This window comes from Nannospalax galili, unplaced genomic scaffold (genome assembly GCF_000622305.1).
Source record: "Nannospalax galili isolate Female #2095 unplaced genomic scaffold, S.galili_v1.0 scaffold448, whole genome shotgun sequence".
In the NCBI taxonomy this organism is placed as follows: domain Eukaryota; kingdom Metazoa; phylum Chordata; class Mammalia; order Rodentia; family Spalacidae; genus Nannospalax; species Nannospalax galili.
The window spans coordinates 1,489,564-1,508,985 of NW_008359324.1; the positions used below are offsets into that span (position 1 = coordinate 1,489,564).

Sequence of the window (19,422 nt, forward strand, 5' to 3'; positions counted from 1 at the left end):
TCAAATACACACTGTCTGGGCCAGGCACGACTTGAAACTTCGGCTGAGATGGCTGAGTAAGCACCTTTGAATTTTTTGTGAAAGGTCTAAGACTGAAATCTCTCAACTGAAAAGTAAATTTTTACTACAACTTTAGTTAATGGAACTTTTTCATTAATAAATTCAATGGCAATTAGGAAAAGCTAAATGATTACATGTATAAATCCAAAAATTTCGCATGAATGGATTCTTAGACATTATTAGAAACATAAAATCTGTCTGAACTTTTCAATAAAATTTTACTTGTGAGAAGACATATAAAATATGTTTGACTTTGTAGTTATAGCTTTGAACCCTGTATACTACAGCAACTCTTGTTTATTGTGTTCTGTAAACAAATCACAACTAATGGTGACTGAATAAGCAACTAAAATGATTTTTTAAATTTTACGTTTATTTCTCTCTCTCTCTCTCTCTCTCTCTCTCTCTCTCTCTCTCTCTCTGTGTGTTTGCATCTGTGTGCAGGAGTCAGTTCTGTCTTTTCACCAATGAGTCATGGGGTTCAAACTCAGGTCCTCAGACTTACATGGCAAGGCCTTTACCAACGCTACACCCATGTCATTGAATGCCTATGGAGATCAGAAGATGATGGGCCTTCAGATTCCATGGAATTGTTAGCATCCATGTAGGTGCTGGTAATTAAACATGGGTCCTCTGCAAGAACAGCCAGTGTTCTTTACTGCTGAGCTATCTCTCTAGCCATGGTTGGAATTTCTTAACCCCATGGTTATGCTGGGATTTTGTCTAGTTTGAGCTTGTACAGGACTTGTACATTCTGTCATCATTGCTGTGAGTTTACATATCTAGGTGTCTGAAGACTGTTGTTTCCCTGTGTTCTTCCAGCCACTCCGGCTCTTACAGACTGTCTACCTCTTCTTCTGTAGCGAGCCCTGAGCTCACCAGAAAATTTGAATAGCCTTGTTGTCAGCCTCTTTTTCCAGTCTATAAGCAGTTGAATTCTTTCCTGAGGTTTCTTCAAATTTACAAAGGGGCTTTAAAAGTCATTCTGCCAAAGCATTTTTTTTTCTGATTTTGTGAAATTTTCTGTAATACACTGTCTTAACTCAGTGATGAAACCAAATCTCTTTATCAATGCCCACAAAACACAGATTTATACTGATTATTGTCAAAACAATAAACTACAATTTTAGGGTTGTAAAAAAGGGAGGGCCTTTTAGCAACTCAATTGATCTTAAACTGGAACTTAGACAACTCTGCTATTTGTTGGCCCCAACTTCATAGCATTCCAATTTTTCAATGACATCTTTTCTCTTATGACCTTGTGTAATACTTCTTTTTCTGTAGGATAAAAGCAAATTTCATTTTCTACTACAAAGGAGACTGTGTTTTCCTATTTGCTATAAAGCTTTATTGTTTCTTTGACCTGCACCTCGGTCAAAAAACACTTATTTCTATAGGTTCATAAGACATTTTTCCACATAGGAAAAATATGCTATAGAGATTCTTATAGCAGCTGTTATAATAACAGTATTATCTTTTTACTTATTTACAAAATATTTTTATTGAGACTTGTGCATTTTATATTTAAAGTTATTATTGAAAGACACGTATTGGTTACTGTCATTTCAATTAGTTTGTGTTCTTGGTCCCATTTTGTGTTTCTGTAATTATACCTTCCTTTGTTTTCTTTCTGTATATTTTGAGTATAGTCATTCCTATGTTCAATTCTTTGTATTGCCTCAAGTATTCTTTGTAAGGCTGGTTTGGTGGACATAAATTCTTTCAGCCTATTCGTGACATGGAAAATTTTCCTTTCCCTTTCAACTATGATAGATGATTTTGCTGGGTAAAGTATTCAGGGTTGGCATCCGTGGTCATTTAGAACTGGGAATACTCTGGGTCAGGCTCTTTTGGTGTTCATAATTTGCATTGAAAAGTCAGCTGTAATGTTTCGATGGGATTTCCTTTATGGATAACTTGTTTTCCTCTAGCAGCGTTCAGTACTCTCTCTTAGTTATGCAAATTTAGTGTTTTTAATTATGATATGCTGTGCGGCATTTCTGTTCTGGTCCTAATTGATGTTCTATACACTTCTTATATCTGTATAGGTATGTCTTTCTTTTTTAATTTGGGGAAGTTTTCTTCTATAATCGTATTGAAAATCTGATCAATGTCATTAACCTGAGATTTGTCTCCTTCCTTTATGCCTATGATGCATAGATTTAGTCTGTTCACGATGTTCCGTATTTCCTGCATAATCTATTATTGATTTTTTTTAAATTTATAGTCTTTGCTGAGGAGTTCGGTTCTTCAGCTTTGTCATCCAGTCTTGATATTGTTTTCTGTTTCATTCAGTCTGCTTCTGAGGCTCTCTCCTGTCATTTCAATTGCTTATTGAGTTTTTCAATTCCATCTTCGTTTCAGCTTGGGTTTTCTTCAGTATTTCTATCTCTTTTGTGAATTTACTTTTCAAGTCCCGAGTTGTTTTCATTATTTCATTCAGCTGCATATTTATATTTTCTTGATCTTCCATCACAAGATTATACCTCTCCTCTTTGAGTTCTTTGAATTTTCTATGTTCTTTAAGTTCTTTGATCATGTTCATGATTCTTTTTACATTCTGAGTCGTAGGGCTCCTTGGGGTGATTCTCATTGTAGGAGTCCTCTTCTGTAGGACTGGTGGGTTTTAGTGGAGACACATTCACTTGGTTTTTCATATTATTTGTGCTTTTGCACTGCTGTTTGAGCATATGGATGTCTTTTTTTAGTTATGTGCCCTGTAGGAATTTTTATTCTGCCTTTATTTAGTTGCAGTTTGGTACTGTTTATATTGTTGATATAGCTTGATTGCTTTTTGCACAGGTGTGAAAAGTTAGTTGGTGTGTGCTTTAGATTATTGCAGTGTAGTAGGCTCGTCTATGTAGTAGGCAAGTCTGTGATAGGCAGATCAGGAGGGGGACAGCCTTTGGAGGGTGTGAGAAAGGAAGCTGGAGCTAGTCTGGGTATACAGGATCTGGACACAGTAAGTGGTTGTGGATTAAGAGGGGAGTCCAGAGATCTGGGGCCGAAAGAACAGGAGCAGGCCTGGGCCCAAGGCTAGAAGGAGGACCAAGTGTGACTAGAGAGCAGAGATTCTCAGGTTGCAGGGGAATCAATGCACAGTGGGTGGGATCTGACTTACCACGGTAGTAGACAAGTCTGTGTGGTAGGCAGATCAGGAGTCCAGGGGCAAGGTTAGGGTGGGGACAGCCTGTGGAGGGTCTAACAAACTATGCTAGAAGATTAAGCTAGTCTAGGTTAGGAAGCTAGTCCAGATATCTGAGAACAAGATTAGGTCTGGGCCCAAGACTGGAAGGGGAACAGGGTGGAGGGCAAGAGTGGAGCTGCTCAGGTTGCTTATTTAAAAAAAAAAAAATTTTTACGTGCATGAGTGTTTTACCTGTGTGTAAGTGTACCACATGTGTGCAATGCCCATAGAGGCAAGAAAGGTTGTCAGATCCCCTGGAACTTGAGTTATAGATGGCTGTGTTAAACAAATGGCATTTACTCCATTTGGATGTTAGGAATTGAACTTGGGTCCCCTGGAACAAGAATAAATCTTCTTAACCGCTGATCTCTCCAGTCCCATAAAATAGCAACATTTTCATATTGTTGCCAAGATTTTCCATGTAGTTTGCTTTCCAAAATGTATTAGATGTCTTAAAATCTGAAAAACATGCAAACTTTGCTCTCTTTTAGTTAGTTTTTTTTATTATTAGTTTTAGAAATATTATTAGCTTACTTTAAAAGGTAAGCATTTCTGCAATGGCAGATATTGGCAGAGAACCACAAAATCAACTATTACTATTTTGAAAACCATTAAAAACCTGAGCATGAACTATTCCATGCAATGAAGAAAAGAGGGTTATAAATAGTGAACTGGCAATAGGAACGACAGGCACAAACATTACAATGTATGTTAGATACTTTTCTTTTTTAAAAAAATATTTTATTATTTTTATTTTATGAGTGTATTGCCTCCATATATGTGAATGCACCCATGTCGTGCACCTACAATGCACGGAGGACAGAAAAGGCTGTCGGATCCCCTGGAACTGGAGTTACAGGACAGCTGTTAGCTGCCATGTGGGTGCTGGGATTCAAACCTGGGTCTTCTGCAAGAGCAGTCAGTGTTGTTAACTGCTGAGGCATCTCTCCAGCCCCTAGATACTTATCAATGGAAATTTTTTTATTGAAATAAAGGCTGAAGAATTTATTTTTCTCACATTTTCAGAGGGTTCAGTCCGTGTTTCAGAGGGTTGTTTTGTTCCATATGCTTGGGCAAAACGTCATGATGATTGGAGTGCTTTAGAGCTGTTCTCTTCACGAGATACCAGGGAAACCTCTACCTTTTCTTTCCCATCCAGGGTCCGCCGCCTCTGAAATGTTGCCACTTACATTCAAAATGGGTCTTTCTTACTCAGTTAATTTTCTCTGGAAAAATCCTCACAGATACACCTAAGGGTGTGCACCCTCACTTTCCTAGGTTATTTTAGTGAGGTGGACAGTGAAGAATGTGAAGTACAAGACAGAATTTGTAATTCTAAAAAAGTCCATATCTAAACCCAAGGATAACTCTGCTCCTGGTTGATTTTATTCGGCTTCATATAATTAAACAGCATATTTATTGACACATATTATTGAGAAAATATATGGTTCTGGACCTTTCCGGACTCCTTTTAGTTAAGGTTAGAAGATAATAGCATAATTTTTGAAACGTTATTTTTTAAAGGTCATTTATAAGCTTGTTTTTTGCATCTAGAATAAGGGCAGAAGTTGATTCTATTATAGCCAATGTATAGTAAATTCAAAACTAATCTTTATATTTTGTTATTGCTAAAGCAATAGTTATTAATGATCAATTGGTTGCCACTGCACATGTGGAAGGCTGTTTGTATGTAGAAGGTATAAATAAGAGGGCGACATGGTTAACCATGCTTGTTTATATTTTAAAACATTTCTTCCTTTGCATTTAAATTTTGTATGAATTTACAAGGTAAATCCAGGTTACTCCTGTGTATTAAATGGACAATATATTCAGGAAATACAATTTTCTTTCTTTAAATTACAAATAAATAAGATTAACCCAAGAAATATTTAAATATATTTTGCCATGTTGAAGTTCTTCATTTTGAATATAATCAGTGAGTAAAATAAGACGTGTCACTGATTATTAGACATACCAGTGAAGTCAAATACTTGACTTCTTTTTAGTTCAATTTAACTTTCTTTTATATATTTTATATATTCATTCCTGCAACAAATATTTATTGAACAACTACCATTGTCATGTCTGTATTCAGCAGTGGAAAAGATGAATGAGTCATACTCTGTAAGGGAACGAAATGCTATCCATTTTTTCAACAAAAGATTAATCAGTGATAGATGTCAAGTTACTGTTACCCTGAGTGAAGTGAATTCTACAGATGGAGATCCACAATTCATTGGGCAGATCCATGTTGCAAGTGATGTCAGCAGAACATCAAAGACTGCTTCAGCAAAACAGAACAGACTTAAGTATCAGTATCTTGGCCCCTATATCTTACTCCAAATTATCCCAAGTAGTTGTATTTAGTTATTTTCTCCTGTGAACAAATACCTGGCAAAAACAATGTAAGGGAGGAAAGATTCATTTTGACTAATGGTTTCAGATGATTCAGGCCATTGTCACTTGGGTAGGATAGATGATGGTGAAAGCATGTCAAAGATAGATTTCTTCTTTAGTGATAATAGGATCCCAAGGGAAAGGGAGCAGACTGCAGTCCTAGTATAACCTTCAAAGCACACTTCCGGTGACCAACTTCCTCCAGCTAGGACCCTCTTCCCAAAGTTTCTATAATCTCCCAAAACAGTACTGCCAGCTAGGCACCAAGCATTCAGAACATGAGCCTATAGAGGACATTTCATATTCACACTATGACAGTAATTATAGATGTAGAATCACATATTATGGAGGGAAATGAGCAAAGATATAATTCAATTTCTTAATTTTACAGGTGAGAACATTTATGCTCCACAGAGGTTAAATTTTTTTTGTAAGATCAAGTAGCTGGTTAGTGTCTGAGTAGAGATATATGTGACTCATGACTGTAGCCCAAGCCAATATTATTTTTGCATTGAATTAAAATTAGTTTTTTGTAGGTGTAATAAACTAATTTCAATGATTAGTACTTTTTTCTCTATTGGGATTTTCGTTACTTAAAAAGAGTTAAATTATTAGTTAGAATGTCCTTGTAACATTTTGGGGGACCACTAGCTCTGTGATAACCTTGTATATTAGGAATTTGTTTTAATCATTAATTCTGGAGAGGAATTCTTACAGAATTTAGAGAAGGAGGTACCCATCCCATAAATTAGTAGATTTGATTACACTAGTCAGAGAGGTTTTATAGGGAAAAATGGCAATTATCTTGAAATATACTTGGATGATAAAGCATGAATATAAAATGAAAGTTTTTAATATCAGTATTTAAGAAAAATAACACAATTACAGCTACATTTCTGCATAATAGGCAGACAGTAGCAATAGTTCTTTTGAACTATAATATGTTGTTCAAAAGAGTTTTATGTTTTCCATTTATATTTCCATTTTTCTGGTTGGTGTAATTAGTTGATACTGTTGTTTAATTTTGTAGTTAGTAAAATATGTTTAATTGTCTTTAAAGGGCATCTGGCAGTATTTGTGTAAGCTTTATGTTAGAAAATCTATGAATTTTAGGTATGCTGGCTTACAATTATGTAAATTTATTCTGACAGACTTTTATGAATGAGATTGGTAAGAATTGATGAGTTTATCCTTGAAATAAGATTTTTTCCTGGGAAAGGTATTGCCCCAGGAAACCATGCTGTGATGGATTGAACCCCAGGGCTTTGCAAGGAAAGTGCTTTATTATCACTGAGGAACTGCATCTCTAGTTGTAGCTCAGGCCTTTTCTTGTTTCTGAGACAAAATCTCTCTATGTAGCACATAGTCTGCTTCCATACTCAAACTATCTAGAATTTTTAGCAAGTAAAACAGGAGAATTGGTCATATGGCTCAGTTTGTAAAGTGCCTGCCATGAGTTCAGGTCCGCAATACTCATATAAAAGTCATATGTAGCAACGCATATCTCTAACCCTTGGGAAGGTGGTAAGGTGAAGGATTAGAGACAGGAGGATCCTGGAGTTTGATGAATAGCTAGCCTAGCCAATTGGTGAGCTCCATGTTCAGTAAGATACTCTGTTTCAAACCACAACATGAAGAGTAGTAGAGGAAGATATCTAATGTCAATCTCTGACTTCTGTGTTTACCCCCCACACATATGTACACATGCATACAACACACACACACACACAGAGAAAGAGAGAGAGAGAGAGAGAGAGAGAGAGAGAGAGAGAGCTTAGGTAAAGCAAACACTGCCCCAAAATGGGAAAAGTGCTAGCTCTCAGAAAAATTTGGTTTAAGAGGGTATGAGAAAAAGAAGTCAGTGGTTGTTGCTCTTTGAGACTTAGTTCCTTGTTGGGTATCTATGATGGTTGGAACTATCTGAAATATCTTTGGTCAATGACAGACAAAATTGAAGAGAGCAAGAGGTCATGGAAAACCTGCCAAGGGTTCTCCTTTTCAACTATCAATGAAGAAAATCACTAGGCCCTTTAAATAAAAAACTGATAATGGGGTAAGGTATGACACAGTTGACTCTCAACACTGAAGATACCTTGACCAACTTAGCAGGTGAAGGAACATTAGTTTGGGAAAGAGGATCAGTGATCTGGTGTCTTTTTTTCAAATGAACCTAAAAATGAGCTTTAAAAAATGAATTCTATCAATTTTATGTCTATAGTTCCACTGAAAAAGTCTTTAGATGAGTGACAAGAACAGAAGGTACAGTTTAGCTTAAGTAATTTACTTGTATTTCTTATATATTTATATCTGTATATATGATTATCTGTAGCAATTGTGAGGTATTTTCATGACTTGTGCATACTGTCACAAGTGCCGTTCATAAGCTCCACTGCCATGTTGTGTCCAGAAAACATGGTTTCCTTGTATTCATCAACCACCTCTAGCTTATATAGTCTTTCTACTTCCTCTTTCCCATTGATCCCTGAGATTTGGGAGGAAAAGGTATAATATAGGAGTCCCAATTAGGACTCAGCACTCTGCTGTCTTGCATTTTCTGAATGTTGAGCAGTTGTGGGTCACTGTAAATCACCATCTGCTGCAAGAAGAAGACTCTCTGGTTGAGACATGCACTCCTCTATGGATATAATGATAGGTCATTAAGAGTCAGTTTAATACTATATCTGTCTAACAGAATAACTGTTGTCAGTTCTCCTCTATGGCTTGTGATGTCTCTAGTGTCAGGTTCTTGCATGTGATAAAAATGCAACTTATGGGCTCTATCTTATGACGTGTGCCTTTAAACAATCAGAAAGTTGTTGGTTACTCCTATAACATTCATTCCATTATTGTACCAATGAACATGTTTCAAGGCCAGTCAGTGCCATAACTCACAGGCTTCATGGTCCACAACTGGGTAAGGTTGATGATTACTGTTCTGGGAGTGTGCATAGCTCCTTCCCTTACTGTGGAAAGCTAGCCAGTAGAGATAAAGCTTCATGATCAGTACCAGCATGATTCTCCATGTTTGTTCTGAGATTTTCATATGTAATGTCTTCAGCAATAGGATCTTACTGTCATGTTCCAGAGGTCAAACAAGAGAAATGGTAGTAGCCAGTATTATTTGAGTCCTTATGGGGCCTCCCTAGTCAATAATTCCTAAAGAAGAAGCCCATTCTTTCCATTGATGTTTGTTTGTTTGTTTGTTTGTTTGTATATGTTGTCTGGTAGGGCCATGTAAAGCACCTTATAGGGTAACTCAATTTCAATTCTTTCTCTCTCTCTTCCCCCATATATATAATATAATATGTGTGAATGTACTAGTTTCCTAACCTGTATTGACTTTCCCATTGAAACATATATATCTAAAGATTGAAAGCTAGCATCCACTTATGAGAGAGAATGTACAGCATTCACCTCTCTTGGTCTGGGTTACCTCACTCAGGATGATTCTATTCAGTTTCATCCATTTACTTGTGAATTTATACCTTCGTTTTTCTTAACATCTGAATAATATTCTATTGTGCAAATGTACCATACTTTATTTATCCATTCACCAGTTGTTTCCATTTCCTGGCTATTGTGAGTAGAGCAGTAATGAACATGTAATGAAAAGTATCTCTGAAGTAGGATACAGAATCCTCTGGGTATATATCCAAGAGCAGTGTAGCTTGTCACGTGGTACATATATATTTCTAGGTTTTTAGGAACCTCCACACTGATTTTCAGCGTGGCTGCTACAGGTTGCACTCCCACCAGCACTGATGCAGTGTTTTCTTTTCCTCACATCATTTCCAGCATTAGTTGTGTGTGTGTGTGTGTGTGTGTGTGTGTGTGTGTGTGTTATCAATTCTGACTGTGGTAATGAAATCTCAAATAGCTTTGTCTTTCCCTGATGGCTAAAGATGTTGAAAATTTAAAGACTATTTCTCAACCATTTGTTGTTCATCTTTTGAGAATTCTCTGTTTAGTTTCTTGCTCCAATTTTTAATTGGGTTGTTTTGGATATATAGTTTTTTGAGTTCTTTGTATATTTTAGACACTAAGCCAGGCTTGATGGTGCTTGCCTTTAATTCCAGCACTTGGGAGGGAGAGATAAGTGGTTCTCTCTGAGATCGAGGCCAGCCTGGTATACTCAGTGAGTTCCAGGGCAGCCTGGACTACAGGAAATAAAATCTATCTATCATCTATCTATCTATCTATCTATCTATCTATCTATCTTATCTATATCTATCACCTGTCATCATATTCTAGATACTAACCCTATGTCAGATGTATAGGAGGTAAAGATTTTTCCCCTTCTGTAAGCTACCTTTTGCTTGAATGATGGTGTCCTTTGCTTTACAGACGCTATATTTTTTTTGAAAACTTAATTGTTAAATTTTTTATTTTATGTGTATGAGTGTATTGCCTGCACATATGTAAGTGCACCCATGTCCTGCAGTACCTGCAGAGGTCAGAAGAGGGGTCAGATCCCCTGGAATTGGAGTTAAGGATGGTTGTTAGACTCCATGTGGATGCCGGGTCTTCTGCAAGAGCAGCCAGTGCTCTTAGCATGGTCTACATAGCAAGTTCCCGGTCAGCTGTCACCATAGGGAGACCCTGTCTCAACCCCCCCCAAATAAATATCAAAAAGAAACTTTTTAGTTTCATGAGGTCCTATTTATCAGTTGTTGGTCTTAATACCTGAACTACCTGGATCCTGTTGAGAAAGTCCTTTCTTTTTATGCAAGTTCCAGTGTATGCCCTACTTTCTCATGATCAGATTCAGAGTATCAGGTATTATGTAGATTCAGAGTTCATGTATTATGTGGCTTCAGAATATCAGGGATTATGTTGAGTTCCTGATCCATTTGGAGTTGAATTTTGGCAGGGAGAGAGAGATGTATCTAGTTTCTTTCTTTTACATGCAGCTATCCAGTTTGACCAAACACCATTGTTGAATATGCTCTCATTTTTGTAATGTGCAATTTTGTTCCTTTGTAAAAACACTATCAGGTGGATATGTGTACACTTCAATCTGGGTCAGTTCCATTGCTCAGTGTCTTCTTTAGTGCCAGTGCCTGCTTTTTTTATTCCTGTGTCTTTGTAGTGTGATTTGAAATCAGGGATGGTGATGTTTCCAGCTCTTCTTTGATTGTTTAATATTGTTTTGCTCTCCAGGATTTTTGTTTGCTTGCTTTTGTACATAATTTGAGTTTTTTTTACAGTTATTGTGAAGAATTTTTTTGGAATTTTAATAACAATTGTGTTGAATTTGTAGATTGCTTTTGGTATAATGACCATTTTCACAGTATTTATCATATTGATTCAAAAGCATGGGAGATCTTTTGATCTTTTGGACTCTTCTTCAGTTTCTTTAATGTCTTAAAGTATTTATTATACAAGGTTTTCATTTCCATAGTTAGACTTATTCCAAGATATATTTTGAGGATATTGTGAATGAGATTGTTTTCCTGCTTTCTCAGTATATTTGTTTTTGGTACATAGGAAGGCTACTATTTCTTTGTGTTAATTTTGTGACCTACTATGAAGAATGTGTTTAAGAGCTGTATGAGTTTTCTGGTGGAGTCTTATGGCCTTTTTTAGAGAGAGTCATATCATCTGCAAATAAGTGTACTTTGACTTCATCCTTTCCAGTTTGTTTTGTTTGCAGTTTTCATTTATCTTATTGATCCTGTTAAAACTTCAAGCACCATATTTACAGGAATGTATAGAGTAGGCATCCTTGTTTTGTTCCTTATTTTAGTGGAAATGCTTTGAGTTTTTTCTCTATTTAGTATGATGTTGCCTGAAGGGCTTTTGAGAGAATTGTGGTTTTTCCCTTTGGAAGCTGTTTCTGATCAACACATCAGTGGATGAATGAATGAATAGATGCATGCATGAATGAACAGGTAGATTATGTATGTATGTATGTATGTATGTATGTATGTATATAATGTTATTTACATTAATGTTTAGGGAATTTGCATTCTCATCTGGATCTTAGCATATGTAAAGAGGATAATTTTCATCTTTAGATTTATTCCAAATGTAGTATCTCAACCAAGCAATGCCTAAATTGCTTTAGTTAGGATTTTAAATCCACAGATACAACTATAATGTATATAACTTTTGGTGATCCTTCTGCTTAATTATATAATTTTAGCTTTTTACAATTATTGCTCTTATGTGTATAAGTGTTTTTCCTTCATGTATTTAAGTGTGTAGGTGTACTCATTGTCATGCAATGCTCACAGAGATCCCTGGAACTGGAGTTAGGAACTATGTGGGTGCTCTGAATGGAACCTGAGTCTTCTGCAAGTTCAGACAGATCTCTTAACTGCTGAGCCATCTCTCTATCCCATCTTGATAGCTCATCCTTGAAAATTGATGAATTTTTGTGTATAGAGAGCATGTAAAGATGGTAATGGGTGTTTACTTGACAAAGATTTGTAAGGAATAAAGAAGAGAAGCTGTGTAGTTTTAGAAAAAAAAATTCAGTTTGGTTAAACTGCACCTATCTAAAACATTGATATAGCTAACTACTTATGTTTTAATGGAAAACTGAGAATGTTTTTCCTTTGAACACCATTTCCACTAGATTTCTTTTTTAAACATAAACTCATTTGTAGAATGTCTCTGTTGAGCTGCTGTTCAAATGTCAAATGTTAAAACATAAATACTCAGGGATGACTTTTTTCTCTTTCAATAAGGGGATGATTTGGGGTTAGCTTTATTTGGAGAATAAGAAGAGTCATATCAGATGATATTTCAGTTAGGTGACTGACTAGGGAACCACAAAGGTAAAAGCATGGAGCTTAATTTTCCACAGAACTCTAGAAAGAGCTGAGGAAGTGCCAAGATGTCATGTCAGTATTTTACTCTGGAAACCTATTTATCTTAGCATAGATGGATCCTTGGTGATTTTTCCTCAACACTGCTCCCTCGTTTTTGAGGATGGTGATGCTTTGATGCACTTCAGAAGATGGATCATGAAAGACCCATCCTGTGTGGTCCAGTTCTCTCTGGGTCTCTTGTTCAGGATCAGACAAACCATATAATATATTTTATATGAGTTTACTAACTTACAAAGGAATGAGTACCCAGTGCCTAGCCCCTCACAACCGCCACTCTGAGCCTGCCTTATCAGACCATGCCCCGCCCATAGACCCGCATATGCTTACGCCTCCAGGGCCAGCGATCGCACCCCAGGTCCACAGGGAGTCAGTCCATCTTGTCTTTGAGTTGCTGCCCTGGCTTCGAGTTTCTTACACCATCATGCTCTGCCAGGGGCTCCTGGCTTCCATCCCAAAATGGCTCCCAGCTTCGCTTCCTACTTCCCGCTAGTGTCAGGCCCCGCCCATTGAAGGAACCAGCCAGCCAATCGGGAGGCATCTCGCTAACATGACCACAGTGCTTGATATTCTTTGCAAACATCAGTTTATTCTGTTTTGTAACTAAATTGTTGAAGTCAAAGAAATGTTAGAGAATGCTCAAATGACTAACGGACCTTCTCCTGGCAGGTAGTGTTTTGTAAACTTCTCTTTACTGTGGAGAAGGCATGATTTTAGAGATGGCAAGTAAGCGCAAGCATTCAGTAATTCACCAACAGGTCATTACAGATTATGAAACCCTATCATTAGAGTGCTTATTCTCTAGGTCAGGCAATTACTTGTTTAGCTTTCTTTAAAATAAAGGTATTTCTAAAATATATTTTGTCAGTTATAAATATTATATTTTTGCGTTTGAAAGAGAAGTCTCCAAGTTTAGCATTGTACTATTATTAGGGGAATAAAAGTATCAAAATGGGGGTGATATTCTTAAATAACTATAGCTCCTATCTGAATGTAAAGAAGCCTTTAAGTTCAGCAATATTGTAGTCCCATTCAAGGACACATGACACAGTGCACAGCATGGTCTTTACAAAAATCTTGAACGTGGAAAGATGAAACACAGACGTGACAAAAGTGGGTACTGAATAATTAAAACTTGCTGCATCCTATGGGCTATACTGAAAGCCATTCTTCATGTGTCTCACATGGGGATCAGTTGCTAACACCTAAAGTTTTCATATGAGAAAACAAAGAAACAGACAACTCTGAACAGATCCCCAGAGACAATGTGCTCTCAAACGTTAATGAGTTTCACACCTTGGGCAACCTCTCTACGGTTGCAGCTCTTAATCTTTGTGCATTTCTGCTTTTATGAAGAAGAACAGTTCAGAAAAAAAAAAGATTTGCTGATGGGTTCAAAAGGGGCAGAAGTGCTGAAGGAAGGCACAATATCTGAAGCTTTCTTGGAACACGAGTTCAATAGAGACGTGAAAGCACATGACATTGGGGAAGGCTTCTTTTGAGGAGCGGCTTTTCTGTAAGATTAACGTTGATAAAGGCATAGTCTCATTGAATTTGACATTTTCTTTATTGGATTACTAGATGTATTCTTCCTTGTTGATATTTTGCTTCACTTTGGGTATACCTATTGCTGGGGGGTCTTTTTTGAAACAGGGTCTCCCTGTAGCCCCAGCTGGCCTGGAACTCACTACATAGATCAGTCTGGCCTTGAACTCACAGAGATCCACCTGCCTTTGCCCCCTGAGTGCTATGGATGAAAGGTGTGCACCACCACGCCCAGCTAAGTACGGCAATCTTAAGGAAGCAGTGACAACAGCACAGCAAAAATACAAGATTTTCATATAAATCTAGGCATTGCAATGTACATCACAAAGGAACTTTTTCTTGAATCTGTTTCCATTTCTGGTAATAAGATGATAAGTAATTAAAGAAACACACACACAAGGACACAGAAACAGCCACATACACATACACACAGACACACAGACACCCAGACAGACACACACACACCCCTTAAATGCATCAGTTTAGAGTCATGATTGATCTGAGAACCTAAGCTGAGTCTTCAAAGATCAGAAACAGGGTGAAATTGGTACTAATGAGAATGTCTGCCACATTGTAATGACCCTTAGATTTCAGAAACCACAAATGTGAATGTCAGGTACAGAGCATGAGTTTTGTCGGGGATCAGTTGAATAGAAAATATCTTGTATAAAACTTTAATCCCCAACTGGCTAAACTCTTAGTGAGAAAATAAGAAAATTAAGATTAAAAATCCTATCTGTCAGAATGCAGAAACATGCCTATTTGTCATTCTAAGCCTTTTTTCTGGACAAAGGAGAAAAGAGAGTCTTAATAATATTTGAAAAACCCCTTGCATTCATTTGGTTATGGCATTTACATTGTGAGTATGGGTAGCCTCTAAAATTCCAGGTCAAAAATATAGTCACATCATCATGAATTGGAATCTAGGTGCTTGGAAGATGGACTTGAAAGAAGCAACACAATTCTATTCTAGAGGGAGAATTTTATTTTTATGAATTAGTTATCAAAAATTCAATATCAAAAGAATAATACAATGAACAATCATAACCTGAAGTTCTTAAAATTGTCAGTGTTTTGCCTAATTTCTCTTGCTTCTGTCATGTCTCATCTTTAATTTTCAGTACATCATTGATACATATGAATTGCAGACACATGACACCTTACATATAAACACTTCTGCATTCATCTCCAGAAACTTCAATACACATTTCTTCAATGATGACATAAAGTATATCATGTGATCAAAAAGATCAAGAAAATAACCAATTGTCAAGGCAATATAAATTAAAATCGATGCGAGACACCACCTCACACATGTTGGGACAAGTATTAACTGATCTAACAGATCGTGGGCAAGCTGTTAAGGGAGAGAAATCAAATATTAGCTCAACCCCAGCTTCAGAGCCTCATAACGAGAACAATGACTACAGTGGTGCAATGGTAGCACTTTTGTCCTGGGGATAATCAACAGCTATCTAATTGGACTTAAAACCCTCTCAATGGGAGGGAACTCATATATGGCTCTGTAAACATAGCCAGATACACATGGCTGAAGATGACACAGATCCTAAAGGAAACCCTGTCTCTGTCATAGATCTAGAGAAATGAAATTTCTTACTGTATGCTAAATATGAATCCTTATATTTACAGAGTAGTATACCATATACTGCTCATCAAAGAAGCTTCCTTTCTGTATCAGATGGAGGCTATTACAGAGTTCCTCAACTGGTCACACACAGAAAATATGTGTCTGAGAGATGCACAGCCCTAAGTGGGGCATATATCTCTACAGTGAAACCTCTACTTCTAAGGCTCATGGAACAGAGAAGAACAGGATGTATAGTGAATGCATCTCTCAACTCTCACCAGCAAAACTTCTCCATGCAACAGAGTGTGACGCACACAGAAAGCCACAACTGGCCAAGGTGTAGAGAATGAGACGAAGAGTGTGTTTCCCTGGATAGGACTGCTATATTAAGTCTCACCCATCCATGGCTCAGGGACCATTGCAAAAGAGAGGGCAGAACGACTGTAACAGCCAGGGTTGGTGTGTGAGCATAAAGAAACAGAGACTTTTGGGCCTCTGGGAACATGCTCATACAACTTGCAGCAATGGTGACAGCATGCACAAGACCCATGCTGACTCAAGCAGACAGAGCTCAGCATAGAACTGGAGAAATGGGCAGCAGGTTCCAACTTTAGCTGAGGAACTCTTGGTGACTGATTATTGCTGCATGAGGGAGAGTTGGTCTTCTTTAAGGGAGTGACTCTAGATAGGCTGACCAGACTCCAGTGGATGAACTTGTGCTGAGGGACATCTGGGTACATAATCCATGAAATTCAGTGGGGAGCTATGGGGAGGGGTGTGGATGAGGGAAGGGGTCTAAATATGATTAAGATTTATTGTATGAGTGCACAAAAACTCATTAAAAAAGAATACAAGTGTTGCTGAGTATGTAGACAAAACATAACCATTGTACATTGTTGGTAGGAATGTAGATTGCAGTAACCATATTAAAATAGTAATGGATTTCCTTAAACAAATTAATAATAGAACCACTTTATGCCCCATAAAATGTAGCTCAGTTCTACAGCACTTCCTTTCAGATACTAGCCTGTGGGTGTAATCCGTAGCAACGTTTGTTTTTCCTTTTGGAAAAAAGAAGTAGAGTCAATCAGCTACAGTGAAGAGGCTTTTGAAAATACTGAAAGCATGGATCCTAATATTCAGGAAATCTAAGCATAGAGAAACTTGAATTAGTTAGATTACAGCAAAATTGCACAATAATAAGGAAAAACTGAAAAAAAAATCACCACAATGGCAACTGGAGATAAAGTATAGCTTACCTGCAGAGGGACAAAGTAGGACCTGAAGCCAGCTTCTGGACAGGAACAGCAGGCAGTGAGATACTGTCTTTGGAGTCCTGGGGGGCAGTAACTGTCAGCACAGAAGTATGTATTCAGCAAAGCAGAAACATTCTCAGACCATAAAATTGGGGAAATATTTACTACCAATAAATCATCATTCAATCAGCTTTCAGTAAGTGTAATTTACAAAGAAGGAAACAGAGCCTTGGAACAAAGTCAAGGAAACCAAAATGAATTGCCCAAGAAAATTACAAGCATGTACAAATCTAAAGGATTATTGAATATGCAAAACAATTACAATGTGCTCATCTATAAAGCTACAATCAAGAATTAAAATACTAGATGAATATACTATGTAGACTTGAAGGACACTGGCAGGAGTTAAAGCACATGTCACCTCTGTATCTGCTGTACTGAACTGGATTTTGATAACTTATATTGCATGCAACAATTTCTAGGGCAACCACAAAAATAGTAGAAATAAGTATATAATTTCTACATATATAGAGGGAACTCTGCACACATTAGGTCTGCAGGGGCAGAGGCGTACCAAGAAGCTTAGGCGGATTGTAGTATTGATATATGCACATATGTGTAGTATATATCTATATATATATGCATATATATAAAATTTAAAAGCAACACAGATTACAACCCATGAAGTTTAAAATAAAAATTAATATTTGCCTGATTATACTTTTAATGAAACTAATAGCTTTCCATTATAATTTGGAGCATCAAATTATATGTTTCTCAACAGATATTATACTTGTTTATAGATTTATAAACAAATTATGCATAATTTCTTCATTTGAATATTATTTATATTTGATGTACCACATTTAGTCTTTTTCTATATTATTATTTATACCACTAAACTGTTAAAATGTAATTTATGTGGTTACGAATTATAATTATGTAATCTTTTATTTACTTATTATCTACCTACTAACCAAGACACTTATTTATTGAAGTTCCCAATTTAAAACTGGAATAGTTTCCAGTCACTGAAATTCCATTGGTTTCTCCAAGGTATGCACAAATTCTTAGGCTCATGTGCGTATCTGACTATCTTCTTATGAGAAATTTATTAATGGGAATGATTGAATAAATGTTAACATTGTAAGACTTCCATGTTACTAGATTGCAATAAATAATAGATTACTTCGGGTACTGTCATTGCATATTACTACATAAATCCATTCTTCTTTCCATGAGTGTCTTCTATGTGAATACTTAAAGTGCTTTTCTTTCCTAAATTATGTTTAAAAGGGAATCAGGAGAGAAAAGTAAAATATGTGCTGATATTTTCCCATTATTGTACCTATCGGCCCTTTTCTCAAAAGGTTAAAACAGCAATATGTCTACATGCCTAAAAATATCCAACCTGAAAAATAAAGCTTTCTTAAGAGGAAATCATGTGACACATCCCTTTGATTTACTTTGGAGTTATGCCCATAACTTCCAATAGTAATAATGAAAGTCAATGCCATGTCTTATGGGATCAGACAGTGTTTTCAATATTTGGAACTACTTGCTTGGGTAGAAGCTGTTCTGCATTGTCAATGGGTGTCAATTTGTAATTACAAATGGCACAAACACTAACATGGTATGTATTTTGCCAACAAGGATTAACTTGGCATCTAGATAAATGCTTCATTTTCAGCATCCAAGAAGAACAGAATCTGTGCCTTTTAAAATAACAAGATTTATAGAGCAACTAAGTACCCATGAAATATAATTCATTGCTTTCACATTTAATGGAGAAGAATATGTATGTGGGGATATTTTAAGGTTTAAGTGATCATTTACTAAGATCAGACTCAGCTAATAAGTTGAGTGTACTTTTAATTAAACTCTCTGTAGTTACCCCGAGCTTGAATGTCACTAATTTTTGGTCTATGTATAGGCCACTCAATTTAGTTGATAACGTAAAGATTTAGGGATCGATGAAGTAAAGCAGTGTAGTAGCGTGCATCGTTTGCCCATTCTTTATCAGTCTGTGCGTGCACTGTGATATGAGCTGGCCTAGTTTTTCACCACCTCTTGCTCTCACCTACAGTAATACTGAACATGTAGCATCTGCTCAGTTAATCTTTTATTGACAATGTAAAAACAAGTCATTAAATGAATAAGCCAAAACCTTTTACTTTTAAAAAAAAATATGTATATTTGGGGGTTTGACTTAATTCACATTTTGTTGCACTTGCTTAAATATGATGTTTTCTACCTTTGATTTCCACATTTTAAAAATGAAGTAGTAACATTTTTGGTCCACCAGATGGAAGTATGCAGCTGAAAACAATGTTGAATATAATGTACATTTTATTGTTGCTTTTTGTTTATATTATAATATAATAAAATTTCATACTTAGTACCAAAGATTTATTCCTTATCTTTTAGGTGCCATATGCTCACCCTCACAGCTAATTTAAAATCAACTTTATGTTCTGCACTTTCAAAGCGCTGTTGCATTTTACTTTAAAATAAGTAGAGATTTATGGCTAAAAATATGCTTATTGAATATTCTGT

General features: G+C 36.5%; 1 protein-coding gene across 6 annotated transcripts in view; it reads left to right on the forward strand.

Moving 5' to 3' along the window:
- The window catches only part of Grik2 (glutamate ionotropic receptor kainate type subunit 2), a 771,644-nt gene that overhangs the window by 106,531 nt on the left and 645,691 nt on the right, over positions 1 to 19,422 (forward strand). The gene's annotated exons all lie outside the window — the stretch shown is intronic.